Below are 16246 nucleotides of genomic sequence, written 5' to 3' on the forward strand. Positions count from 1 at the left end.
TTAAGCTGTAAAATAAATGTTGTGATTTGACATTTGACAAAACATAAGTGCTTGGTCTGCATCACATTATATATTTCTAATACGAACCATTATTCACCTATCTGACTCTCTCAGTCTAATATGAACCATTATTCACCTATCTGACTCTCTCAGTCTAATATGAACCATTATTCACCTATCTGACTCTCTCAGTCTAATATGAACCATTATTCACCTATCTGACTCTCTCAGTCTAATATGAACCATTATTCACCTATCTGACTCTCTAAGTCTAATACAAACCATTATTCACCTATCTGACTCTCTCAGTCTAATATGAACCATTATTCACCTATCTGACTCTCTCAGTCTAATATGAACCATTATTCACCTATCTGACTCTCAGTCTCAGATCTAAGATGCTGTAGGTGTACAGTCTATGGCTAGAGGTTGTTTCAGCACCGGGCTTTTTTATGTTCTGCCTTTAACAAAATTGAGCTATTTATCCTATAAACCAGAGAGGAGGAAGAATGTTCCTGACCATGTAAAACCCTCTGAAGCAGCACTATCTAAATGAGAAGACGACAACTCAATAAAACTGCTCCCATTCTCAACCAGGGACCAATTCTGTGGGTTTGTAGTGGCTGGATATGTGCCTTGTGTGTCTGTGAGTGTGTTTCATTAATAACCACACCGGCTGGCCACACTGTCCTCCAGTCCCCAAGGGGGCGATGTACCATGAAGAGGGGTTCAGCTGAGGCCAACACACACACACACGCGCGCACGCACGCACACACACAATGTTGCAATGTCTATGTGTGTGTGTGTGTGTTTGTGTGTATGTGTCTGTTCTTACTCACCCGCCTCAGGCGACAGGTAAGGCCAGAGGGGTGAAAGGGCGAGCGTACACTCCTGTGGAATTGTGGGTATTTTTAGCCATGAGCCCTGGGGCGGTGCTGGAGAGCAAACATGTACCTGTGAGTAATAAACACACACACACACACACGCACACACACACAGGACCTGTGACTACAGCTCTAAAACTGCCACTTTATAACTAATGCATGTTTTTACCACTATGTTTATGACTAACAAGCCATATATGTTTTACCATCTCTATAAAAGCTGTAAACATATATTTGATATCTACAGACATATATTTGACATCTACAGACATATATTTGATACCTACTCACATATATGTGATATCTACAGACATATATTTTATATCTACAGACATATATGTGATACCTACATACATATATTTGATATCTACATACATATATGTGGTATTTACAGACATATATTTGATACCTACAGACATATATTTGATACCTACATACATATATTTAATATCTACAGACATATATGTGATATCTACAGACATATATTTAATATCTACAGACATATATTTGATATCTACAGACATATATTTAATATCTACAGACATATATTTGATACCTACATACATATATTTAATATCTACAGACATATATTTGATACCTACAAACATATATTTGATAAACTACATACATATATTTGATATTTACAAACATATATGTGATATTTACAGACATATATTGATACCTACATACATATATTTGATATATACAGACACATATGTGATACCTACATACATATATTTGATATATACAGACACATATGTGATACCTACATACATATATTTGATACCTACATACATATATTTGATACCTACATACATATGTTTGATACCTACATACATATATTTGATACCTACAGACATATATTTGATACCTACATACATATATTTAATATCTACAGACATATATGTGATATCTACAGACATATATTTAATATCTACAGACATATATTTGATATCTACAGACATATATTTAATATCTACAGACATATATTTGATACCTACATACATATATTTAATATCTACAGACATATATTTGATACCTACAAACATATATTTGATAAACTACATACATATATTTGATATTTACAAACATATATGTGATATTTACAGACATATATTTGATACCTACATACATATATTTGATACCTACATACATATATTTGATACCTACATACATATATTTGATACCTACATACATATATTTGATACCTACAGACATATATTTGATACCTACATACATATATTTGATACCTACAGACATATATTTGATACCTACAGACATATATTTGATACCTACATACATATATTTGATACCTGCAGACATATATTTGATACCTACATACATATATTTGATACCTACAGACATATATTTGATACCTACAGACATATATTTGGTACCTACATACATATATTTGATGTCAAAGGCATGCAATATGATTGAGACTAGAATATCTCACCAGACAGACACGCCTACTAGGGAAGGGATGAGAATAGGAGGTGGGATGAAGGAGGATAGGAGGATAGAAGGAGGGATGGAGGAGGGAAGGAAGAGGATAGGAGGATAGAAGGAGGGATGGAGGATAGGAGGTGGGATGAAGGAGGATAGAAGGAGGGATGGAGGAGGGAAGGAAGAGGATAGGAGGATAGAAGGAGGGATGGAGGATAGGAGGTGGGATGAAGGAGGATAGGAGGATAGAAGGAGGGATGGAGGAGGGAAGGAAGAGGATAGGAGGATAGAAGATGGGATGGAGGATAGGAGGTGAGATGGAGGATAGGAAGTGGGATGAAGGAGGATAGGAGGATAGAAGGATGGATGGAGAAGGGGAGGAAGAGGATAGGAGGATAGCAGGAGGAGTGAAAAAAGGATATTGAGGAGACTCAAAAGGAGAGTGACTCAGTAAATAACTGCCACACACACACACACACACAGACACACGCACACACACACACACGCACACACACGCAGACACACGCACACCATTCTGTGTGTTACTGTTCTCCTACAGTACCGGCAAAGCTCTGGGTCATCGACCCCCTTGACCCTCTACACACCGCCTCGGTGTCACACCCTCACCCTTCCCCCTGCATCGGTGTCACATCCTCACTTTTCCCCCTGCATCGGTGTCACATCCTTACCCTTCCCCCTTATTTCACCTCCAACGAAAACAAAGGTGCAGTCTAAGTTTGAACACACTCTAAAATATTAATCAGGAGTGAAACAGGACAAACTTTTAGTACACATGAAACAGATCCCGACCGGCTTTGCTGTTGCTCCCTCTCTCTCTCTCTCTCTCTCTCTCTCTCTCTCTCTCTCTCTCTCTCTCTCTCTCTCTCCTTCTCCCTCCCTCTCTCTCTCTCCCTCTCTCTCTCTTCCTCTTTCTTGTTCCTCTCTTTATCTCGCTCTTATGAATAATGAAGGCTTAAAGAAGAATCCTCTCGGCAGTGGGATACAGCTCCCCTGTATTGATCAAATAAGACTCGCTAAATAATTAACTAGGCCTTTGTCATGCAAATGCACAGGCTGACCCCGCGGTGTGTGTGTGTTTTTGTAGTATGTGTGTGTGTGTGTGTGTGTGTGACAGAGAGTGTGTGCGTCTGCAGTAGAAGGTCAGGTAATGATGTATTGTGCTGTGTGTTTGGCAGTCTGTGTGTTTCCTTCTAAGATTTCTCTTTTGTTAGTTTGTGTGGCTTCACTGAGGGAAATAGAGACAGAGTAACCTAGACACACACACGCACACACACACGTTGGTTTAACCTAACCCTAACATTAACCCTATCTCCTAACCATAACCCACCCCTAACCCTAAAACTCAACTTAAGCCTAACTCCTAACACGAACACTAACCATAACCCTAACCATAACCCTTATTCTAACCCTACCCCTAATTTTATCCCTTAACCTAACCCGTAAGCCTAAAATAGCATTTTTCCTTTTGGGGACCGGCAAAATGTCCACACTACCTAAAAGGATGGTAAATTTAGACCATGCACACACACACACACATAAACTAACATGCACATACACTCTGGAATCTGCATTAAACAGCTCATTACCCAATCAATGACCGGCTTTGCTCTGAGACCCGTTACGCCCTGTCTGCATATTCTCTCTCTCTCTCTCTCTCTCTCTCTCTCTCTCTCTCTCTCTCTCTTTGCTCTCTCTCGCTCTCTCTCTCTCTCTCTCTCTCTCTCTCTCTCTCTGTGTGCATGCTGGGTGTTTGGTGCATGCTGGGAATTGTGTGAGTGTGAGTGTTGTGTGGAGTTAGATATCCTGTTTTCTTTCTTGTTGCCTTTTCTTGGTGGTTTGCCTTTTTCTATGCATGATTAAGGTTTTCCATTTTTTAATTTTTGTTGTAGAATTAAGTATATTGTATTACTTGTCAGAATTGCCCTGGTTTTGGCGAGGATGGTGACCCACATGGGGATGCCGTCCCTGTCACTTCAGCACGGCTTTAGGTGTGTTACTGAAGCTACTGTCACCGTGGAGGAGTTTCTGGTCCCTGTCACTTCAGCACGGCTTTAGGTGTGTTACTGAAGATACTGTCACCGTGGAGGAGTTTCTGTTCCCTGTCACTTCAGCACGGCTTTAGGTGTGTTACTGAAGATACTGTCACGGTGGAGGAGTTTCTGGTCCCTGTCACTTCAGCACGGCTTTAGGTGTGTTACTGAAGATACTGTCACCGTGGAGGAGTTTCTGGTCCCTGTCACTTCGGCACGGCTTTAGGTGTGTTACTGAAGATACTGTCACCGTGGAGGAGTTTCTGGTCCCTGTCACTTCAGCACGGCTTTAGGTGTGTTACTGAAGCTACTGTCACCGTGGAGGAGTTTCTGGTCCCTGTCACTTCAGCACGGCTTTAGGTGTGTTACTGAAGCTACTGTCACCGTGGAGGAGTTTCTGGTCCCTGTCACTTCAGCACGGCTTTAGGTGTGTTACTGAAGCTACTGTCACCGTGGAGGAGTTTCTGGTCCCTGTCACTTCAGCACGGCTTTAGGTGTGTTACTGAAGATACTGTCACCGTGGAGGAGTTTCTGTTCCCTGTCACTTCAGCACGGCTTTAGGTGTGTTACTGAAGATACTGTCACCGTGGAGGAGTTTCTGGTCCCTGTCACTTCGCACGGCTTTAGGTGTGTTACTGAAGCTACTGTCACCGTGGAGGAGTTTCTGGTCCCTGTCACTTCAGCACGGCTTTAGGTGTGTTACTGAAGATACTGTCACCGTGGAGGAGTTTCTGGTCCCTGTCACTTCAGCACGGCTTTAGGTGTGTTACTGAAGATACTGTCACCGTGGAGGAGTTTCTGGTCCCTGTCACTTCAGCACGGCTTTAGGTGTGTTACTGAAGCTACTGTCACCGTGGAGGAGTTTCTGTTCCCTGTCACTTCAGCACGGCTTTAGGTGTGTTACTGAAGATACTGTCACCGTGGAGGAGTTTCTGGTCCCTGTCACTTCGGCACGGCTTTAGGTGTGTTACTGAAGATACTGTCACCGTGGAGGAGTTTCTGTTCCCTGTCACTTCAGCACGGCTTTAGGTGTGTTACTGAAGCTACTGTCACCGTGGAGGAGTTTCTGGTCCCTGTCACTTCGGCACGGCTTTAGGTGTGTTACTGAAGCTACTGTCACCGTGGAGGAGTTTCTGGTCCCTGTCACTTCGGCACGGCTTTAGGTGTGTTACTGAAGATACTGTCACCGTGGAGGAGTTTCTGGTCCCTGTCACTTCGGCACGGCTTTAGGTGTGTTACTGAAGCTACTGTCACCGTGGAGGAGTTTCTGGTCCCTGTCACTTCGGCACGGCTTTAGGTGTGTTACTGAAGCTACTGTCACCGTGGAGGAGTTTCTGGTCGCCGTGGGAGAGAAGGTAGGATATGAGAATGTTGCTTATGTGTCGCGGATGAAAAAAGTGTTTTTTCTTAAAGAAGAGCGTCTTGTTGATTGTATGGTTGAGCATGGCGTACTTCTTAAAGGTATGTTTATTCAAGTTACGCCACTTATTTCTCCGTCAACAAGGGTAACGATTTCGATTGTACCGCCGTTTATTCCCAATGAGCTATTGGAGTGCGAGTTATTGCGCTTTGGGAAGTTTGCAAGTTCAATTAAGGTTGTCCCGTTGGGTTCCAAACACCCGGGTCTGAAACAGCTTATGACGTTTCGGCGACAGGTGTTTATGTTTTTGGACTCACCGGAGCAGACTTTGGAGGTATCATATACAGACTGTACAGATGAAGTCGGAAGTTTACATACACTTAGGATTGAGTCATCAAAACTCGATTTTCAACCACTCCACAAATTTCTTGTTTTAACAAACTATAGTTTTGGCAAGTCGGTTAGGACATCTACTTTGTGCATGACACAAGTAATTTTTCCAACAATTGTTAAAAATGTATAATTCACTTTATCACAATTCCAGTGGGTCAGACATTTACATACACTAGGTTGACAGAAAATGATGTCATGGCTTTAGAAGCTTCTGATAGGCTAATTGACATCATTTGAGTCAATTGGAGGTGTACCTGTGAATGTATTTCAAGGCCTACCTTCAAACTCAGTGCCTCTTTGCTTGACATCATGGGAAAATCCAAGGAAATCAGCCAAGACCGCAGAAATACAATTGTAGACCTCCACAAGTCTGGTTCATCCTTTCCAAACACCTGAAGGTACCACATTCAACTGTACAAACAATAGTACGCAAGTATACACACCATGGGAACACGCAGCCGTCATAGCGCTCAGCAAGGAAATGCGTTCTGTCTCCTAGCGATGAACGTACTTTGGTGAGAAAAGTGCAAATTAATCCCAGAACAACAGCAAAGGACCTTGTGAAGATGCTGGAGGAAACAGGTACAAAAGTATCTATAGCCACAGTAAAACAAGTCCTATATCGACATAACCTGAAAGGCCGCTCAGCAAGGAAGAAGCCACTGCTCCAAACCCGCCATTAACCTCTTGACGGTCGCCTAGGATAGGGGGCGCCACAGCGCATTTTGAAAAGAATTTGTGCCCATTTTAAACTGCCTACTACTCAAACTCAGAAGCTAGGATATGCATATAATTAATACTTGTGGATAGAAAACACCCTAAAGTTTCTAAAACTGTTTGAATGGTGTCTGTGAGTATAACAGAACTCATATGGCAGTCAAAACCCCGAGACAGATCGAAACAGGAAGTGGAATTCTGAATTGCGAACTCAACTTCATCACGTTGCCTATTAATCAGTCCGTGAGCTATGGTTCATTGAGCACTTCCTATTGCTTCCACTAGATGTCCCCAGTCTTTACAAAGTGATTTGAGTCTCCTACTGTGAAAACTGACAGAATGACACGCTGTGGAACGTGGTCACACGGAGAGGGCCATCACCATTATGACGCTGGCGCCCCTGGTTACCCTCCCCTTTCGAAACGTTTTGAAACACAATGCAATCGTCCCCCTCGAATCTTATTGGAGCTCTCATTGAAAAAGGCCCTACAGAGTTATGTTATACAATGTTTGACATGTTTGAACGAACCTAAATAAGAAAAAAATGCATTTTGTTGAAAGAGTAGCCCCGCGCACGTCGGAAATTTTGGTGAAGCCAGAACGCGCTAACAAGAACAAGCTATTGGGACGTAAAGGATTAACTTTTTCGAACGAAAATACATTTGTTGTGGACCTGGGATTCCTGGAAGTGCCTAAGGATGAAGATAATCAAAGGTAAGGGATTATTGACAATAGTATACAAGACTAGATGTGATATGCGATTGTTCCAAGATGGCTAGCCTATTGCTATTGCTAGCCTATTGTTCTGAGTATCGCATCCCCTTTTATCGCAAAGTGTGATTACCCAGTAAAGTTATTTTTAAATCTGGCATTACAGGTGCTTTCAAGAGATATTCATCTATAAATCTTAGAATGACAATATTACATTTTAAAAATGTTTTCGAATAGTAATTTAGTAAATTGTAGCAATGTTTCACCGGATGCATTTGATGGAAAATAGTTAGTCAACGTTACGCGCCGATGTAAAATGCTGTTTTTATATATAAATATGAACTTTATCGAACAAAAGAATGCATGTATTGTGTAACATGATGTCCTAGGAGTGTCATCTGATGAAGTTTGTAAAAGGTTAGTGCTGCATTTAGCTGTTTTTTGGTTATTTGTGATGCATGTGGTTGGTCGGAAAATGGCTATGTGGCTACTGTTACGATATACTCCTCTAACATAATCTAATGTTTTGCTTTTGCTGTAAAGCCTTTTTGAAATCGGACGACGTGGTTCGATTCAGGAGAGGTGTATCTGTAAAATGATATAATTAGAAAAAAAAATCAAAAAAATGTTTTATTACATTTTGTTATGCTAATGGCGATATGATTTTTCGCTGGATGTCCGTCCCGAGGCCGCACATGGGTTAAAAAGCCAGACTACGGTTTGCAACTGCACATGGGGACAAAGATTGTACTTTTTGGAGAAATGTCCTCTGGTCTGATGAAACAAAAATAGAATTGTTTGGCCATAATGACCATCATTGTGTTTGGAGGAAAAAGGGGGAGGCTTGCAAGCAGAAGAACACCATCGCAACCGTGAAGCATGGGGGTGGCAGCATCATGTTTTGAGGGTGCTTTGCTGCAGGAGGGACTGGTGCAGTTCACAAAATAGAAGGCATCATGAGGAATGAAAGTTATGTGGACATTAACCTCTTTGGGATAGGGGGAACAATTTTCACGTCCTGATGAAAAGCATGCCCAAAGTAAACTGCCTGTTACTCAGGCCCTGTTACTCAGGACCATATAATTGGTAGATTTGGATAGAAAACATTCTAAAGTTTCTAAAACTGTTAAAATAATGTCTGTGAGTATAACAGAACTTATTTGGCAGGCAAAACACCGAGGACAAACCATCCAGGATTTTTTTTTAGGTCACAGTGTTTTCAATTCGTTTTCTATGGGAAACTATATTTATGAGGCACCTGGTTGCAGTTCCTATGGTACCACTAGATGTCAACAGTCTTTAGAAATTGGTTGATGTTTTTCTTTTGAGAAATGAAGAAGTAGGGCTGTTCATTGTGAGTGTCAAGCCAAGTGGACTCTATTGTTTGTTGTGCGCAACCTGGAGCTCGCTCCACGTTGTTTTTATCCGCTATTGAACACAGTATATTCCATCTTAAATTTTATTGATTATTTACGTTTTAGGATAGCTAAGGTTGGATTAGGAAAGTTGTTTGAAATGTTTGGACCAAGTTTACAGGTAACTTATTAGATAATTTGCAGTCATGTTGTGCGAGTTGGAACCAGTGTATTTCTGAATCAAACGTGCCAAATAAATGGACATTTTGGTGATATAAATAAGGAATTTAACGAACAAAAGGACCATTTGTGATGTTTCTGGGACATTTTGGAGTGCCAACAGAAGAAGATCTTCAACGGTAAGACATTAATTATATCGTTATTTCTGCCTTTCGTGTCGCACCTCCCTGGTTGAAATATGTTTGTCATGCATTTGTATGATGAAACGCTGTCCTCAGATAATCGCATGGTTTGCTTTCACCGTAAAGCCTTTTTGAAATCTGACACTTCGGCTGGATTAACAAGAAGTTAAGCTTTATTTTGATGTATTGCACTTGTGATTTTATGAAAGTTAAATATTTACAATAATTTAATTTGAATTTCGCGCTCTGCATTTTCACCGGATGTTGTCGAGATGTTCCGTTAGCGGCATGTCTAGCCGTAACAGATGTTAAGGACAACAAAGTCAAGGTATTGGAGTGACATCACAAAGCCCTGACCTCAATCCCATAGAAAATTTGTGGGCAGAACTGAAAAATCGTCTGCGAGCAAGGAGGCCTACAAACCTGATTCAGTTACACCAGATCTGCCAGGAGGAATGGGCCAAAATTCACCCAACTTATTATGGGAAGCTTGTGGAAGGCTACCCGAAACGTTTGACCCAAGTTAAACAATTTAAAGGCAATGCTACAAAATATTAATTGAGTGTATGTAAACTTCTGACCCACTGGGAATGTGATGAAAGAAATAAAAGCAGAAATAAATCATTCTCTCTACTATCATTCTGACATTTCACATTCTTAAAATAAAGAGGTGATCCTAACTGACCTAAGACAGGCCATTTTTACTAGGATTAAATGTCAGGAATTGTGAAAAACTGAGTTTAAATGTATTTGGCTAAGGTGTATGTAAACCTCCGACTTCAATTGTATATGGCTTATGCTAGTACGGGTAGTCAAAACTGTGTTTTGAGTGTGGGGATGTTGGCCATAAGCGACATGCTTGCCCGAAAAGGGAGAAGGCGGAGGGAGGAACTCAGGTGGTCTTTGTAACGCCTGGGCCCACTGATGTTGGGAGAGGTGGGCCGACAGTGGTAGAGCAGCCACAAGCACCTGTTGCTGAGGAACAAGTTGTCTGTGTTGAGGGTACTGAGTTGCAGCTTATACCAGAGGGGAACATAACATCTGGTCATGCAGAAAAATATTGTTGTAGGAGGTGTCGTGTCTTTGGCTATGCCAGATTAAGTGATATGACATGCTATTCTATAAAATCCTTTCTCTGTAATTAATATTACCTGATTAAGCTAATCATGTAAATGTAATTAACTAGAAAGTCGGGGCACCACGAAAGAGTGTTTATAGAGCTGTTATCTTCCGAATAAACTCTGAAAGACCTAGTAATATTTTACATCAATAGCAGTCAGTATTAATCGTCACCTTATTTCAGTCTCATCTGAAAGTTGTAAATTCTTGGTTATCTTCACGAACCCTGGCTAACAAGTTGAATCAGCAATACAACATTGGGTTTAGTTATTTATTTCCTAAATACCTAACTAATCACACAGAATTACATATACACAGAATGCAAATTATGTCATACAGAAAACGTCCCTGGTGGACGGAACCTGTATGATGGCTTGTTACACAAAGAGAGGGGGTTGGGCTTGAATGAAAGAGCGGGAAGACTGAGGAACAAAGGGAGAAGCTGTGCTATCGTAAATATAGTATCTTATGCATTCTAAATTATTGCCCAATTGGAAAAGAAAATGCAATAAATATTTACTCTGAGCTGCGCTTCGGTAGGTTGGTCATAGATGCTGGCCGTGTTGGCCAACAGACATCTTCCTGTCCTCGGAAGATTGGTAAATTGGATACGTTGTAGTATCTTCGTTGTGTGTTAGACTGGATACGTCGTCCGTCCTTTCCTATCCCACGTTTACAGCTGCTGTTGCTAACTCAACGGCTAGGAGGTCTCACTTCTTTAGTGAAAAGAGTTCAAAGTTCATACCATTCAAATCCAAAGCTCACGCTGAGGTTGGCTTAGTTCTGTAGTTGACATGTTAGTCCTTTTTAACGTGGAACCGTCGTCCTCACGTCCTCAGAACAGGAGGTTACATTTTCATCAAGGGCTTATATAGTGGAGGGAGAGAAGGGTGTGTTTCATAGTTTATAACCAATGTCTCTTCACAGGGGCGGGCCACTGATTGAGCAGGGCTCTAACCTTATGAAAACCCAATTCTCTCATTTGGAAGCTAAAATTACATTTAATCTTATCACAAATAGTTTAATATTCAAACATTTAATTTACACAACAATTCCATGTGAATCTGACAACTAGAATGTGTAGACTTTCCCAGATACAGTTTATGTCGTCCTGTCATCAGTCATAATGTCTCAGATGACAACCGAACAGACATTATATACATGAAGTACCAACGCATATTTTCAACTGGTTCTATTACCGAAATATGGTTCCTTTCACCCACTTGTTTGATGTTCCCAGACTCTCTATGTTTAACAAAGGCTATTCAAGAGTCCTTCAGTAGAGTCAGAGAGAGAGGGAAGGGAGAAAGGTATTTATGGGGGGGTCATAAACCTTACCCACAGGCCAACGTCATGACAGAGGTAAGGACGGATCTGAAGAGCCATTTCCCCAGACTGGTGAGGAGATGCCCAGTACGAGTGATGGTGTACAGGAGGGGGTTCAGGTGGGGCTAGTCTCCCAGGTAGTGAAGGAGATGTGGAGAGTCATGGGGTGCAAGTGGGGAGTGTTGAGACAGATGTGGCTGAGGGGAGTCAGGGGTCTGTGGCCTCAGTTGAGGAGAATCAGGAGAAGTGGGTGACAGAAGCAAAATGACCATCTTTTACCGCGATGTGCTTGGCAAAATTTTGCGTCACAAACAGCTTGAAGAAGGATGTAAGGCAACTTGTAAGGGCCCCTATGATGGAAAATGGAGCAAGACAACGGTCGGCTTTGGGCCAGAGTTTGATGACTTTGTGGCTGAACTGATCTACAATTATGGAGTGGGAGAATATCGCCTAGGCAACGACTTCCTCGGTTTGACTCTGCAGTCTAGCCAGGCTGTCAGCAATGCAAAGCAGCTTGGTTGGCCCCTCAATGAGGTTGGAAAGGGCCTCTATCTGGCTGAGTTCCCGGGAGGTTATCGCTTCTACCTAGTGGACAAAGAACAGCCTCCCAATGACCCTGTACAGAAGGTGTGTCTGGCAGGGTCTAACCTGCAGAAATCAGTGCACTGCTGCTCCTCCCTTCTGGGGATGAAGGTGAAAGAGAGCAATGAGGAGAAGAAGACAGCTGATGGGATTCACAGACACTCAGTGTAAACTAGAGCTTCACAACATTGTTGGGACAGTAGATCATGGGACAGCCTTGGGGGCGGATAGCATTCTCCTGTTCACGTGAGCAGTTGGCATATCTTGAAGCCTTGATGACAAAAGGAAATCATCAAATCTTTACTGTCTTAGTTAGCCTGGACGCCCCTGGGAAGGCTTGGTTAGCCTGGACGCCCCTGGGAAAGCTTGGTTAGCCTGGAAACCCCTGGGAAGGCTTGGTTAGCCTGGAAACCCCTGGGAAGGCTTGGTTAGCCTCTCTCTCTCTCTCTCTCTCTCTCTCTCTCTCTCTCTCTCTCTCTCTCTCTCTCTCTCTCTCTCTCTCTCTCTCTCTCTCTCTCTCTCTCTCTAATAACATGTATTCATACCAGCTTCTTGTCTAACTGACTCATAATGAGCTAACAGCTTACAACACACACAACTGAGAGAGAAAGAAAGAGAGAGAAAGAGAAGAGAGAGAATATAGAGAGGGAAAGAGAGAGTAACCTTCTTTTGACAGGTCTTTGAAGTGGTCATAAATAGCCTATACTCTTCCTTTATTGACACAGAACATAATGATTTGCTTGATTGCTTCAGTTTCTTGGTGGCTAGCTTGGAAACATCCTAACACTGATTTTGATTGAATGGATACAGCACATTCCAACTGCCGCCTGACGCCTTCACTTGTTTCTCATCTCCATGACGACCATCGCTTCATTCTCTCCTCTCTTCTTTATTCCTGTCTTTTTCTCCTCATGCTAATTAAAGATTACATCAACCAGTGCTCTGTTATTTACTGACCCCTACACTCTTAGAAAAAAGAGTTCCAAAAGTGTTCTTCGTCTGACCCCATAGCATAACCCTTTTTGGTTCCAGGTATAACTCTTTTGGGTTCCATGTAGAACCCCCTGTTGAAAGGGTACTGCATGGAACCCATAAAGGTTTTACCTGGAACCAAAAAGGTTTGTTCAAAGGGTTCTGCTATAGGGACAGCCGAAGAACCCTTTTAGGTTCTAGATAGCACCTTTGTTTCTAAGAGTGTACCTGCTGCACACTGGAGATTTGAGAGGATTACATAGGTGTAGGCAATAAATTGTCATGTCTCTCTCTCGCTCGCTCTCTTCTCTCGCTCCATTTCGCATCTCTGCCTCTCTCTCATCTCTCTCATTCTCTCTCTCTCTCTCTCTGTCTGTATCTCTCTCTACACACTACAGTACTGTACTCCACAGTCATATCAGAGATAAACACGACAGTACTGTAGTCCAGCCATATCAGAGATAAACATGACAGTACTGTACTACAGTCATAACAGAGATAAACACGACAGTACTGTACTCCGGTCATAACAGAGATAAACATGACAGTACTGTACTCCAGTCATAACAGAGATAAACATGACAGTACTGTACTCCAGTCATAACAGAGATAAACATGACAGTACTGTACTACAGTCATAACAGAGATAAACATGACAGTACTGTACTCCAGTCATAACAGAGATAAACATGACAGTACTGTACTCCAGTCATAACAGAGATAAACATGACAGTACTGTACTCCAGTCATAACAGAGATAAACACGACAGTACTGTACTCCAGTCATAACAGAGATAAACACGACAGTACTGTACTCCAGTCATAACAGAGATAAACATGACAGTACTGTACTCCAGTCATAACAGAGATAAACATGACAGTACTGTACTCCAGTCATATCAGAGATAAACACGACAGTACTGTACTACAGTCATAACAGAGATAAACATGACAGTACTGTACTCCAGTCATAACAGAGATAAACACGACAGTACTGTACTCCAGTCATAACAGAGATAAACACGACAGTACTGTACTCCAGTCATAACAGAGATAAACACGACAGTACTGTACTCCAGTCATAACAGAGATAAACATGACAGTACTGTACTCCAGTCATAACAGAGATAAACATGACAGTACTGTACTCCAGTCATAACAGAGATAAACATGACAGTACTGTACTCCACAGTCGTATCAGATTTATATTTTACTAAGAAACAAAGGAAGGAAGAAAGCCTGTACACTACCCTGTCTCTGTCTCTGTCTCTGTCTCTCTGACCCCTCCTCACGAGAGACCAAACCTCCCCCACGCTCTGTAATGGATCAGATGGAGAACGAGGGAAGAGCGGAGGAGAGGAGAGACCGCCACAGGGAAGAGAGAAAGAGAGGAACTGCTTCACTACGGTAATGAGAGACCTGGTGCTGCTGCACTCATGCGTCTCTAGCTCTCTGTTTCCCTCCCTCCATCACTCCATCCCTCCCATCCTCTGCCAGTTCTCAGAATAACTATTTAGCCTGGTTTGTAAAATAGGGGTAGAGGGCTGTGGGGGGAGTTTGACATTTGCAGAGTCAGTGTTGTGTACACACAGCCCACCTGCTTCCAGGAAACCACCCTTGTCCCAGTGCCAAAGAAAACAAAGATGTCCAAATGACTATCGCCCCGTCTCACTCACCTCGGTCATCATGAGGATGCTTCGAGAGGCTGGTCATGGCCCACATCGAGGCCAGCATGCCAGGCACACTGGACCCACTCCAATTTGCCTACCGCTCCAACAGATCCACGGAAGATGTCATTTCCATCGCTATTCACCTGGCCCTAACACATCTGGACAAGAGGAACACCTATGTGAGAATGCTGTTCATTGACTACAGTTCAGCATTCAACACTATTGTTCCCTCCAAGCTCGACACCAAGCTCAGAGCCCTGGGTCTGGACACCACCCTCTGCAACTGGGTCCTGGACTTCCTGACGGGCAGACCACAGGCTGTGAGGATTGGCTACAACCCCTCCTCCACACGTACTCTTAACACAGGGGCCCCCCAGGGGTGTGTCCTCGGCCCTCTGCTGTACTCCCTGTTCACTGCGTGGCTTTGCACGATACGTCACCATTGTTATAGGCCTGATAACCAACAACGACGACTCAGCCTCCAATAAGAGGTAAGGAGGTAAGTGAACTGGCATTGTGGTGCCAGGACAACAACCTCTCCCTCAATGTCAGCAAAACAAAAGAGTTGATTGTTGACATCAGAGGGGGGAACATGCCCCGATCCACATCAACGGGACTGCAGTAGAGATTCAGCTGTATTAAGTTCCTCGGCATCCACATCACAGAGGACTTGACATGGACCAACAACACCAACACTCTTGTCAAGAGGCCTCAACAGCGTCTCTACTTCCTAAGACGGCTGAAGACCCCGAGTCCTCTCCAAATACTACTGCTGCACCATCGAGAGCATCCTGACCAGTTGCATCATGGCCTCTTTTATGGGAATTGCTCCGTGCACTACCCCAAGGCCCTCCAGCGGGTGATGAAGACAGCCCAGTACATCACTGGGACCGTGCTCTCACCCATCCAGGACATCTCCTCAAAACGGTGCCTGAGGAAGGCCCGCAACATCATCAAGGACCCCACACCCCCCAGCCACGAGCTGTTCACTCCCTTATCGTCGAGCAGACGGTATCGGAGCATGAGGTCTGTTACCAACAGGCTCAGAGACAGTTTCTATCTACAAGCCATACTGAACACTTGAACTGGACTGACCACCTGCTCTGATTCTCCACACCTTGGAAAACATGCACTCACTCACGCACACACCCACACAGACATATACACACCCACACAGACATACACACACACAAAGACATATACACACACACAGACATACACACACACACACAAAGACATATATACACACACACAGACATATACGCACACAGACATATCCACACACAGACATATACACA

The 16246-nt window shown here is 42.9% G+C and overlaps 1 protein-coding gene and 1 pseudogene across 1 annotated transcript in view; one reads left to right on the plus strand and one right to left on the minus strand.

Moving 5' to 3' along the window:
• LOC123743081 (teneurin-2) overlaps positions 1-16246 on the minus strand; it is a 191101-nt gene that overhangs the window by 93445 nt on the left and 81410 nt on the right. The gene's annotated exons all lie outside the window — the stretch shown is intronic.
• On the plus strand, positions 2624-12680 carry LOC106591716 (glyoxalase domain-containing protein 4-like; annotated as a pseudogene).

This window comes from Salmo salar, chromosome ssa05, assembly GCF_905237065.1.
Source record: "Salmo salar chromosome ssa05, Ssal_v3.1, whole genome shotgun sequence".
Lineage (NCBI taxonomy): Eukaryota > Metazoa > Chordata > Actinopteri > Salmoniformes > Salmonidae > Salmo > Salmo salar.